At 42.2% G+C, this 13,535-nt stretch overlaps 1 long non-coding RNA gene and 1 other non-coding gene across 2 annotated transcripts; both read left to right on the plus strand.

Moving 5' to 3' along the window:
• The first annotated feature begins 4,518 nt into the window (after nucleotides 1-4,518).
• Nucleotides 4,519-7,715, plus strand: LOC128596898 (uncharacterized). The gene is made up of 2 exons (XR_008383168.1): nucleotides 4,519-4,645; nucleotides 7,352-7,715. It is a non-coding gene; the product is annotated as an uncharacterized LOC128596898 (long non-coding RNA).
• A 2,394-nt stretch (nucleotides 7,716-10,109) lies between these two features.
• On the plus strand, nucleotides 10,110-10,195 carry LOC128597963 (small nucleolar RNA SNORD57). Its single transcript, XR_008383496.1, has one exon. It is a non-coding gene; the product is annotated as a small nucleolar RNA SNORD57 (small nucleolar RNA).
• The last annotated feature ends 3,340 nt before the right edge of the window (nucleotides 10,196-13,535 follow it).

The raw sequence follows: 13,535 nt of genomic DNA on the forward strand, positions 1-13,535 counted from the left end.
CCATTATTCCCAGGCAGGTGCGGGAATTTTGGGGTGCAGCCGGATTTTGCAGGCTATGGGTGCTGGGATTTGCCGAAATTGCCAAGCCCCTTTATGAAGCCACTAAGGAGGGACAGACTTTCCAGTGGTCAGCAGACAGGGACCAAACATATAGAGAACTCAAGACTGCCCTGTTAACTTCTCCTGCACTGGGCCTCCCTGATATCACAGAACCTTTCCATCTGTATGTGGATGAACATAAAGGGGTGGCAAAGGGAGTATTAACCCAAACTCTGGGACCCTGGACTCGTCCAGTTGCCTACCTATCCAAAAGACCTGACCCAGTGGCCTCGGGATGGCCTCCTTGCTTACGCATTATAGCGGCCACTGCCCTCTTGGTAATAGATGCAGATAAACTCACCCTGGGACAAGAACTGTTGATAACAACCCCCCCACACCATCAAGGGGGTCTTGAAGCAGCCCCTGGACCAGTGGATGAGTAACGCACAGCTGACTCATTACCAAAGTCTACTACTGAAACCACCAAGCATTCGATTCCTACCCAGGGCAGCCCTGAATCCTGCCACTCTCTTACCCAACCCAAATGCAGAAGTGCCGCTCCATCACTGCCAGGATAGACTAGTACAAATCCACAGTCTTCACCAAGACCTGACCGACCAGTGGCTGTCTGACGCTGAAGAAACATGGTTCACAGACAGCAATAGTTTCATGAAGAACGGACACAGGTATGCAGGGGCGGCAGTGGTCTCAGAAACGGAGACATTGTGGGCCGAGCCCATCCCAAATGGCACCTCTGCCCAGCGGGCAGAACTCTTTGCCCTCACCAAGACCCTGGTTCTGGGGAAAGATAAGAAAATTAATCTCTATACTGACAGCTGATAAGCGTTTGCCACGGCCATGTACATGGAACAATCTACAAAGAGAGGGGGCTATTAACCACAGATGGAAAAACAGTTAAAAATAAACAAGAGATACTAGACTTCCTAGCCGCTATCTGGCTGCTGAAAAAGTTAGCCATCATTCACTGCCCAGGGCACCAAAAGCCAATCACTCCAGTGGCCAGAGGTAATCATTGAGCATACAAGGCAGCCAAGAGTGCAGCCCTTAGTGCAGCCCAGGCCCTAACCCTCAGCCTACCAGACCCGGGACCACCAGTCTTGCCAGAGAAGCCTGAGTACACCCCAGAAGACCTAGCATGGCTCCCTACTATCCCCCAAGTACACAGCCCTCTGCAATATAATGGCTAGTGGTGCACCGCTGATGGCAAGACCCTCCTTCCAGCACAGCTAGGGATGGAGGTGCTATAGCACATGCAACAAGCCACCCATATGGGTAATAGGAAACTGAAGGACTTGGTTTGCCATGCAAAGATTAAAATTGAACAATTGGACACCAAAGTTGACCAGGTAATTAGTGCTTGCAAAGCTTGTCAACTCACAAACACCAGGGCTGGGCCAATCACCAAAGGGACCTGAGAGCGGGGAGACAAGCCTGGTGCATATTGGGAAGTAGATTTCACAGAAGTTAAACCAGGACAGTATGGGTATAAATACCTCTTAGTTTTTATAGATACCTTTTCCGGGTGGGCTGAAGCCTTCCCAATGAAGCACGAGACGGCCCAGACGGTGGCAAAGAAAGTGCTGGAAGATATCCTCCCCAGATATGGACTGCCAGCCCTGATTGGCTCAGACAATGGCCCTGCCTTTATATCTAAGGTAACACAAGGAGTAGCAACTGCTCTGGGAGCACCCTGGAAATTATATTGTGCATACAGGCCCCAGAGCTTGGGTTAGGTAGAAAGAATGAATAGAACCTTAAAAGAGACCTTGACCAAATTAACTCTTGAGTCTGGTGGGGACTGGGTGGCTCTCCTTCCCTTTGCCTTGCATCGGGTTAGAAACTCTCCTTATAAGCTTGGGCTTACTCCTTATGAAATACTCTATGGGAGACCACCACCCATCATTCCCAACACTCTTATAGATATACTAACTGAAGCAGATGATGAAAATTTGCTCCTCTCCCTTTGATGTTATCAGCAGGTACAAAAGGACAACTGGAGCCACCAGCCCCCACTTACAAGGCTGGTCCTATACCTGAACCCCACAAGTTCTGGCCCGGTAACTGAGTCTACATGAAAAGGCACTGCCGGGAGACACTGGAGCCCTGGTGGAAAGGACCCTATGTTGTGATTCTAGTGACACCCACTGCTCTCAAAGTGGACAGCGTCGCCTCTTGGGTACACCACACCCACGTCAAACTTGCAGACCCGTTTGCCATCCAGGAAGACTTCATCCCACAATGGAAGATTCAACAGGGCAGGGACAATCCATTGAAACTCAAGTTGAAGTGAACTCCACCTGCTCCATGCTGATACTATTACTTGTATGTACTCCCTTGTGTACCTCCCCCGGCTCGAGCCCTCACCAGCCATATAATGTAACCTGGCAAGTTTTGGGGGACCTATCCGTGGATTTGGAGGGCTTACCCGATCCGCGGAATAGACACTCTTAAATGCTACCTGGGGAATACAGCCCAAGTACACTTGGTACCCTGATTTGCATGTAGACCTAGATCAAATAGTGGGCCTGACACAGGGTGATTGGTCCCCCCAGCATAGCTCTTATTATATCTGCCCAGGTCACAAAATTGATAAGTGTGGGGGAAAGGATCTGTAAATATTAGAACTGTGTCTCCACGGGTCAGATTTGGTGGATCCCCCCCAATAGCCCTGACTTAATCAAGGCAAAGAGGAGCCCCGGTCCTTTGTCAGATGGAGACTGCAGGAATAATTGTCACCGGATAGGGATCCTTGGAGGACAAAGATTATGTGACCTGGTATGCATTCAGTTCACCGGACTAGGGGAAGACAAGCTCACCCACTAGGAATTTGGGAAAACCTGGGGACTCCGTCTGTATAGCCCCTGGCAAGTCAACACATATTACTATGATAAAGGAGGCTTCTTTAAAATACAAGTAATATACAGCCCCATTGCTGCTGATAAAACTGCTGGGATAGGTCCTGACCACATCCTCGAGTCCCCAACAGGTTGCCAGGCTTTTCTAAATTTGACTACCTGTGCCCTTGAGACAGCTCTGTCAAGGGACCCCAGGTGGGGTCAGTGTTAAAATGGGCACTGGGCACGTCCCAGTTCACCGGACTAGGGAAAGACAAGCTCACCCACTGGGAATTTGGGAAAACCTGGGGGCTCCGTCTGTATAGCCCCCGGCAAGTCAACACATATTACTATGATAAAGGAGGCTTCTTTAAAATACAAGTAATATACAGCCCAATTGCTGCTGGGCATCAGAATCACCCTAGACTTACCCTTCAGACGGTAATAGGGACAGGCTTCTGCATCAGGAGGGTGCCTATCTCCCACCAACATCTGTGCAATGCTACCGATCAATGGAATGGAACTGGATATCTGATACCCTCAAGCAATGCCTGGTGGGCCTGTTCCACAGGACCAGCCCCATGCATACATGCGGGAGTCTTAAATCAGACCCAAGATTACTGTGTCCTGGTGCAGCTAGTACCTAGAATACTGTACCATGAAAACAACGTAGTACTTCAAAGATTTTTAGACCCAACCCCACACAGAAAGTGGGAATAATCACCACACTTACCATCTCAGCGCTATTAGGAATGGGTGTAGCAGGGGCCAGGACTGGAGTGCCTGCCCTAGTCCTCCAGGATAAGAACTATGGGACCCTCCAGGAAACAATGGACTGGGACATAGAAAGGTTAGAAAAGTCTATTACCCTATTCCAGGAATCCCTAACTTCCCTTTCCGAAGTAGTTTTACAGAATCGGAGGAGACTAGACCTCTTATTCCTCCAGCAAGGGGGGCTGTGTGCGGCCTTAGGAGAAGAATGCTGTTTCTATGCCAATCATTCAGGAGTAGTAATAGAGTCAATGGCTCTTGTGAAAGAGAGATTGATAAAGTGCAAGGCAGACCAAGAAAATAACCAAAGCTGGTATGAGTCCCTCTTCAATTGGTCTCCCTGGCTAACTATCCTAATATCAGCCCTGGCCGGTCCCCTGACACTATTACTCTTACTCCTGACAATAGGCCCTTGTATCATCAGTAGACTCATCACTTTTGTACGGGAATGTGTAGGTGCCATACAATTACTAGTCTTAAAGGGCCAATATCACCCCCTAGCTAAAAGAGAATTAGAGATGACAGAGATGGAACCGGACCCATGATTGGGCTCCAAGAGTCGCAAGTAGAGGGGGGAATGAGAGAGCCAGACCACGGCCATCTTAGGCCAGATCACCGCCATCTTAGAAGTTAAATTTCACTTTTGCCACCATTTTGTTGTATAAGTTTCACTTTCCTGTAAGAGCAGGCAATTCTCTGAAATCATGCCAGTGCAACCTCCCAATCAGGGACCACCCTCTGCATCAGACCATTTGGCAGCCAATCCGAGATGCCCCCTGTCCTGAAGCCTAGCACACCACTCCCACTAACCCACATTATAAAAACCCTATGCCCCAAAGCTTGGGGTTCCTGGCTCGGATCCGTTGCAGCGGAGCCCCCAGAAGCCCAGGCTCGAGCTTCTGACAATAAAGGCTCTTTTGCTTTTGCATCGGAATCAGATCCTTGGTGGTCTTTGGGGACTTCGTGATCTGGGCATAACAGTAAGTATGATACCTAATAATATGACTGATGGCTGACAGACCCTGGGTATCTTCAGGACAGGGGTGAGCATGGGGGACACCATAAAAACCAAGCCATGATTAATGGGTTGGGGCTTTCAGCTCCAAGGAGGGATGAGAAGTAGAAGGTTGAGTTGATTGCTAATAGCCCAGGATTTAATCAAACATGCCTATGTAATGAAGCCTCCATACAAACCCAAAGGACAGGATTCAGAGATTTTCCAGAAAGCTGAACACATGGAGGTCCCTGGGGTGTGTGGTGCCTGGAGAGGGCTCCTTACCCCTCCCCCACACTTCACCTTACACATCTTTTCTATCTAGCTATTCATTTGCATCCTTTGAAATACCCTTTATAGTAAGTGGCTAAACATAAGTGTTTATGTAGATTCTGTGAGCCATTCTAACAAATTAATCAAATAGGAGGATAGGGGTCATTAGAACCCCAATGTATAGCTAGTTATGCAGCAGGATAGGTGAAAGCTACTGCTTGTGTTAGTGTCTGAATTTAAGGGCGGCCCTGTGGGACTGAGCCCACAATGTGTGGGACCTGACACTCTCTCCAGATAGATAGTATCAGAATTGAATTAAATTGTGGGACACTCAGCTGGTGTCCACTGGAGACTTGCTCAGTGTGCAGGGAGAAACCCGCACATCCGGTGGCAGTGTGTCACACTGAGTATGTGAGAGGAGCAAAACCACTGTGGCTCCTGCTCTCTCCGCTTGCACCTCCATCCAGATGAGAGAACTCATTCATGAGGTCACATCTTCCTGGCAAGGGAGGTGGGGAAATATATTCTAGCCGTGAGTCCAAAAAGAAGAAAAAAGAGATTTAATGAGAAATCAGCCTATCTTGACCACTCTTGAGGACAGCAACTTGGGAATCAGAGGTAACGTAACTCTTTCTGAAACCCTGGAAGAGATTAGGGTTGCCCATTTAACATGTATTTTCCCAGTAAGTGGCATAACTAGAAGGATAAGATAGAGAGATGTTGCATAAGCATGAAAAAGAAATTCACAACACTTTCAGAAACAAATATAGAAAGTTAGGGTAGTAAAATTAGAGTCAATAATATTCAGATTAACAAATCTGATTTTGTGTTCTTTAGGAGGACAGCTTGTTTAGCTAAAGATTTGCTGCAGTTTATTAAGAGCAAAAGAAACACAACTTCAATTCAATCTTCTATTCTTGTGATAAAATGTGATTATTATAAAGTAAACACACATATACTTCTTTTTTGAACAGATGCAATATCTATCTAGATGTCATTTTCCATAGTCTTTATATTTTGACCCTGCAATAAAGTGCTCAAAGTTTCTCCTATGTTATTCCGCTCTATTTTTTTCACATACCTGTTATCCAGAATGGCAGATGATTTGAAAGGTGATAGAATAAGAGCTCAGCTGAAAAATATTTTTATCCAAGGCACAAGGTAAGTGCAAATGGACCCATTCATGTAGAAGAGGATTGAGGATTTCCAGGGTTGATCTAACTTTGTGGCTGAAAACCAGGATCCATAGAGTATTATAGTTTATTTTTCCTTCAAAAACATTCTGCTTAGCAGTGAGCAGAGAGTTAAGGGACCTAAAATAATTCCTTTATATGGTATGCAGCACGTTTCCTTTAATTTTCATCTGTCTGTGCAAACCTCTCCACTTTCATAACTGCTGACTCACTAGTTCCTCATTGGCATTCTCCCACCGCCCTCATCCTCCGTCAGCAGCCCTTGATGGGGTTCAAGAAGCTCAGAAAGCTGTGCAGAGCACATCTGAAAACAAGTGAGCAAGAGAGTAATACGAGCAGAGAGACAAGCAGGCTAGGCTTGGGAAATAGTTTGCAAGGTTTTCTTCATGATTTTCCTTGTAAGCAAGATGGCCAAAGTAGTTCACTCCATTCCTATGTGAATGTTCATCATTCTAAGCCCTTTCCCATACGTGAGATGATAATATTACCTATTTGAGAAATGTACTGTTATATGTAAAGGAGACAAGAACTGACTGCGATATAATAGTATTTCATGAAGACCTCCAATGTCTTCTGTTTTGTTATTATTGATTGCCATGACAGCACTAGACGAATCCTCCAGAAGAGGGAGCTAGGGTTGGCTGGAGCTTTGCCCCTCCTTCCTCTGCTCATGTCAGCTGCTGACTGTGAGTTAGGGGTTGCTATGTTTATTTTAGGGGGCCACTAAACAGGGAGGGAACTGTGACAGCTGTTGCAATGTGGCAGGGCCCTTAACCCCTGTAAACTTTTGTGAAAGTGATTCCCTTTGTGAAGAACTTGGATGTTACTTTGCTCACTTTTGTGTTGCCATTGTATATACTGATGCCAATAAAATTTCCTAAGATTGTGTGAGCCATTCCAGAGGTTGCCTTCAATACATTACCCCGGCAACCAGAGAGAGGCCATGGCTGCTGAAAAGGGAGAGGAAGGAGTATCCTAGTGACCTTCTGTCTGGAGTGTGCTTCTTCCCTATTTTCCTGTGAAAATTCTATCTATTTGGCCCTGTCTGGCCAAACTGATCTGAAATATGATCTAGTTGTGTTTTTATGCCATTTCACAAAAATCGTTTTCCATTCTGTGTTCCTATGAAGCTTTACTCCAAATTGCAAACAGTAAACAACTAACTTAAGCCGCAGTGGTAGAAGGGGTTGCTTAACAGTGTTGCAAATGTATTGTCTCTCAAATAGGTAGACATCTAATCTTCCAGAAAAAAAAGGACAGGATAACATCTAATTCAACTAAAGTGCAGGCCGTTGGGATGCGAGGAAGTGAAAGATACAGAGCAGAGAGGCAGGCCCAGGCAAGTGGAAAGAACGTACGGTATCAGTAAGTAATCAGTGGCAGGCCTTCCGAAATTTTCCTGGAAGAAGGTGACTCCGTTATATGCAAAAGGTAAATAACCTTAACTTAACACTGCATATGTCCACATGAGAAATTTTTTGGAAAATAACCATGAGTGGCCTCAAAATAAGAAACTGATATTCCAATCCATATTGATAATTACTGGTCCAGAAAATGTTGACATCTTGTATGTCAAAACAAACAAACAAACAAACAAACAAACAAAAAATCTGCACCATGAAAGGAACTATCGTTAGCCAAGAGGATGAGTTTTTTGTTTATTTGCTTTGCTTGTGTTATTATTTCCTTACTTCTTAACCAATGTCTAATAAGGAAACCAATGTCTAGCAAGGGAAAATGATGTTAACAGCTAACATTTACGGAGAACGTAGGAGGTGCCAGGTACTGTACTAAAGGCTTTACGTAGTGTATTAATCCATTTAATCCTCATGTCACCTGTACAACTTAGTATTTTTTATTGATACTTTTTAATGAGACCTCTGAGACCTAGATAGGTTAGATCATTTGCTGAAGGTGGCAAAGCAAGGCCTGTGACGAGATACTTGATTTAAGTCACATCGTCAGAGTTCAGACTGTGCTTCCTTCACCTCTCCATTATATTCTATTTTGAGGATTTGTATAGGAATGTCTGTACTGCTTGCTGTCATCATCATTTTCATCCTGGGTGGAAGAAGAGAAGCCAGGAGCAAGGACCAAGGAAAAGATACGACAAAGCAATGGAATCACAGATGGGCTAAGATCCCCAAAGGGAGATGAATGGATGTGTATCCAAGGGGACAGTGAGTTGACAAAGGATGGGAGATTCTTCTAAGCCAAAGGGAGCTGGTGGAATGAGTGGAAACGTAAATCCATGCCTGCCTACATGCAGAGGCTTAGACCCCTGGCTTAGTTGTGCTTCTCCATGAAGTCAGAGTTCTTTATTTCAAGAGTGTTTTTGATAGAAAAAGAATGGAGAGGGCACACCTATTTTTCACTAACTTAGCTGAAGTCTTCTGCTCACCATTCTTCAGTGAGAATTGGTCACAGGACCAGAACCAGAGACACAGGGATAGGAGAAGAACACAGGGACATTTGTTGAGATTGTAGGGTCTTACAAACCCACGGATGCTCATAACCCAGCAGTTTCTTCAGCCCAGTCTGGCCACTCTGATCTTCACCTCTCATAGGACACCAAGATTCCACCCTACAGATGGTCTTCTCCCATGCTCTTTCCTTTCCCTTTTCAGCAGCTAATTCTTCCATATTCCACAAAGCACCCTTTAATTAAATCCTCAGCAAAGCCTTCTCTAGACCAAATCTTAAATCAAGTCTCCTAGCACCATTTACCATCTTTTTGTTATAGTATCGATTTTATGCTTTGTGATTACTTGACTAATTTTTATTCCCCCTTCCTCTAAGAGACTGTGATTTAAATAGGGGTTCTCTTTTTGGTTTATTGTTTTATTTCCAAAATTTACAATAGTAGATAATAAATGCTAGTAGACTGAATAATTGGCTTGTTGGCTGAGTAAATAAATGTACAATATCATTTTAGTAATTTCTCTACCACTAGTTAAGTGTTTAGAGTCTGGAAAATTACCTGTGAAGAATACTTTAGAGATATTGGTATTTGAACTTAATGGATTATTTACTTAGTACATATGTATTGACTTTCTATTTTGCATTAGGGACTATCAGGGACTAGAGACCTGTTTAAGACCCAGTGGGACTTTCCATGAATTGCCATATTTACCCTTATCTTCTTTTCCTTGCACATTCTTGCTTCTCCCTAGAGCACTATTTCACTCAAACTTTTTCTAATTCATAAACATCCTAGGAGTCTAAGCTTAAATTAATTTCATCCAAATACACCATAACTCCAAAAATCTATGCTAAAGGCATAGCTTGCTATATAGCACTTAATCATGGTGGCTATTATCATAGAGATTATAGGATGGATACAATGGATATGATGACCACTACTGGAACCCAATACCCCTTCTTCTCCACTATGTATGAGGGATTTTCAAGTGAGCACAGAGTCACATAATTAAAGACTCCATTTCCCAGCCCTGTTGCAACTAGGTGTGGCCACATAGCTATGTCCTGATCCAGAGGGATGGAAATAAATAAATTAATATATATTACATATATATATATATATATATGATCCTATGAGGTCTTTTCCTCGTTTATGATTATCCACAAACTTTCCTGTTCTCTTTTCCCTTTACACTGGCTATAGTATGGCAAAATTTGGGGCAGACTTCCTGGATTCTTCAGTGTTGAGGATGACCCTAACAGTTAATGGACTGAGATAGGGAAGAAGTAAACATTTTTATTTATTTCGTATACTTTGGTATCTCTTTGTTACAGACGCTTAGCCTGTATGCTGACTTGCACAACAAAGATCATATTTACACACCTCACCATTGTACCCACTATTTGTTGCACCGGATCCAGCACACAGTTGACAAGTAATAGCTTTGGAATAAATGAATGAATAAATGAACAGGCTGATAACGTCAAAATGAGTGCTATGATGATTTAGGTTGGGGAATGGCTACTAATGAGGTAATAATATGAATTAAGAAATAGTTATTATGGAGGTGATGAACAGTCTTAGCCTGACCTTAGTCGAGTGGAGGCAAAAAAAGAAAAAAGAAATAGTTATTAAGCTTGATTATTCCCTAAATAGACAGGCATAAAGCCTATATTTATCATTTTCCCCAGGGGGAAACAGTTAATTATTTAAGGGGTAAGGGGAAAATTGTGATGCATAGGTTCAAAGTGGGGGGAGGGATAGATTTAAGCAAATAACTAAATTATTACTGTTTGGTGATTTTTTTTTTAATATGAAACTCATGTTTAAGTAAACTCAATCTGAGAGAATTTGAGGGACAATAATGGGGTTTCTTTCTTCTGTAAATAATTTGTGTTTTCCTTTCCTTACTTGAAACTCTGCTTAATTTTTGAGCCCTGTGTTTACCTCCCCAATTTGGCATCAGGGCCTTGTCTGGGCCTCTCTAATTGAGGAATAAAATTGGGTATTCCCATTTGCTGCCAGAACAATGCCAATTTCCTTTATTCAATTTCCTTCCTTCTCTTATTTAGACTTAGGTCATTTTGTGATTGTACTCTGTTATTTCCTTCAGAGCCTAGAAATATTTTAAAGATACGCATACTTATCCAAAATCCAGTTAATGGCAAGAGGCAGGGCCTCCAGAGTATCTAATCCAATTACTCATCAGGTTACTTTTTATTCTACACATGTAAGTTATTCATTCTGGTCACTTTCTTTGTCTTTCTAATCTCTCTTTAGTGGGATTATTCTCCCCAATGGTGATCATTATTATCTCTATGCAAGTTATTTCATTTATCAAGCAATTCATATGCTCATTTGACAAAACCCTTAAAATGCCTTTTCCAGGTCTAGTCAGAGAATTATTGCCATGTGATGGATACTGAAATAGAAATATTCATAATTCGTTGTAGATGCTGAGTGTTAGGAAAACCTGAGACATCAGAAAAGGAGGTCCTTCTTGAAGTGCTGTTATTGGACTCAAGATGAAAAGTCTTAGCTGCTGCCCAGGACCCAGCAACCTCTGGGGCACCCAGCTCCTGAGCTTTGACCTTTCACAGTAAAGCTTGCCACCTGAATAAGAAAAAAAAAAGTTAATTAATTAAAATAAATATACATATATATATATAGTGCATATATGCACATATATACACACACCATGGAGTACTGGTAAGCCATAAAAAAGTAGAGACCTGGGCGGCACCTGTGGCTCAGTGAGTAGGGCGCCAGCCATATATACCGAGGGTGGCGGGTTCGAACCTGGTCCTGGCCAAACTGCAGCAAAAACATAGCTGGGCATTCTGGTGGGTGCCTATAGTCCCAGCTACTTGGAAGGCTGATGCAAGAGAATTGCCTAAGCCCAAGAGCTGGAGGTTGCTGTGAGCTGTAATGCCATAGCACTCTACTTAGGGAAACAAAGTGAGACTTTGTCTCTAAAAAAAAAAAAAAAGAAAGAAAATGGAGACCTAGTTTGTGACAACATGTGTAGAACTGGAAACTATTTTTCTAAGTAAAACATCACAAGAATGGAGAAACAAACACTTATACTCATACATGGTACCAAATTGGAAGTAAACAATCAATACTAAGTGCACATATAGAAGTAAATCTCAATAAAATCAAGCTGGGGAAGGAAGAGGAAGTCAATCCCTATGGAGTACTGGGCACACTGTGTGGGTGAAGGGCACACTACAGCTTTGACTCAATCTGTACAAAAACAAAGTACGTAAACAAAACATATGTACCCCTAATGTGCTGAAATAAATAAATTAAAATAGTGTAACATCTCTCCCATTGTTCTTTTTGATGGTTTTTATTTTCCTCTTTCATTCACTTTCTGGATTTTAGCAATTCTGTATTCTAAATTTTATTTTATTCTTTGAACCTTGTAGCTCTACTTGAACAATAGTTCTAATAGACATTTTCAAAGATCCATGTTAGTTCTTAGAGAGTGATTTGGGTCATGGATCCGTCTATTTCCTGGGGATGATACGTGTTCCACCCCCACTTTCTCTTGTCATTCCTTCCTATTTTAGGAGGTAATATTTTTATATTTTTGTGCTGGTTCCTTCTTGAGTGTTGGAATGGACTATCAATTTGTAGAAGAATATTGTAAAAAAAAAAAAAAAAAGTCAGAACACCCGGAAATAGAGTTTGCTCTTGGTAGATTGCTCTTAATAGTAAATTCTTTTAGGTTTTCTTATAATTTCAGCTGTTAAGTATTGGTAGTTGAATACAGCTTATAAAACCCATATTGTCTACTCTCCCTCTGCGCTGCATAGATGGTTCCTTACACGCTTTCTCCCTCCTTGTAGATGGATGTGCTTTCTATGCAAGCTCAGCTAGAATTCTCGGTCTCCTCTCTTCTTTCCTCCTCCTCCATCTCTTCCTCCCACTCCTTTCTTTACCCTTAGGATCCTCACACAGGTCTCAATATGTTCCATATCATTGTCCCAAGCAGAAAACAGTTCTATCCTTAGTACTCTCCTGTTGTCTTTACTCTTTCTGACTTTCTTTTCTTATAATCAGTGCTGTCAACATTTTTTTAAAAGCCCCACATTTTCTATTTAAATATTCTAAAGTTTCAAACTAATTCTTCTACTCTCTCTAATATCAGACACACACTACATAAGGACATCTCAGTCAACAACAGACTGCATGTACAATACAGGTGCAAAAGGACCACAATACCATATTTTTACCATCTCCCTTCTATGTCTAGATACACAAATAATTGCCTGCGGTATTGAGTACAGTAACATGCTGTACAGGTTTGTGGCCCAGGAGCAGTTGGCTATACAATACAGCCCAGGCATACAGTAGGCTGCACCACCTAGGCTTGAGAAAGTGAGCTCTGTGATGTTTGCACAACGATGAAACAGTCTAATGATGCATTTCTTACAACACTCCTGCTGGTATGTGGCACGTGACTGTATGTTTGTGTTTACACCCACCCCACACATATGCATATATACAGATGAAATATAAAATGTGAACAAATGAGGATATAAAATGCACAGGCACAATTCAAAGAATTCAGTGAATAAATATTCATTACCTAGCATCCAGATTAAAAAATAGAATATTATTGGAACTTTGATGCCCCTGCCTGATTTTATGAACTGTATACTCCTCTTCCCCATTTACAGGTGGTATCATTATCTAGTTTTTATTTATAAAATGCAGATGTGTATACCTGTATGCATACATACATATATCTAACTCATAAATTATATATGATTTACTTTTACCTGTTTGGGGCTTCTATGATCATGAAATGATTCTATAAATATTTGTCTATTGTTGCTGTATTTTCCTCTTTCCACCTATACTACAGCTTTCATTCATTCATTTTCATTTGTTTTATAATTATTTAAAATTTTCTTAAGTAAATATGAAATCAACATTTTTTTTTTTTATTTATTGTTGGGGGTTCATTGAGGGTATAA

This window comes from Nycticebus coucang, chromosome 10 (genome assembly GCF_027406575.1).
Source record: "Nycticebus coucang isolate mNycCou1 chromosome 10, mNycCou1.pri, whole genome shotgun sequence".
NCBI classification, from domain to species: domain Eukaryota; kingdom Metazoa; phylum Chordata; class Mammalia; order Primates; family Lorisidae; genus Nycticebus; species Nycticebus coucang.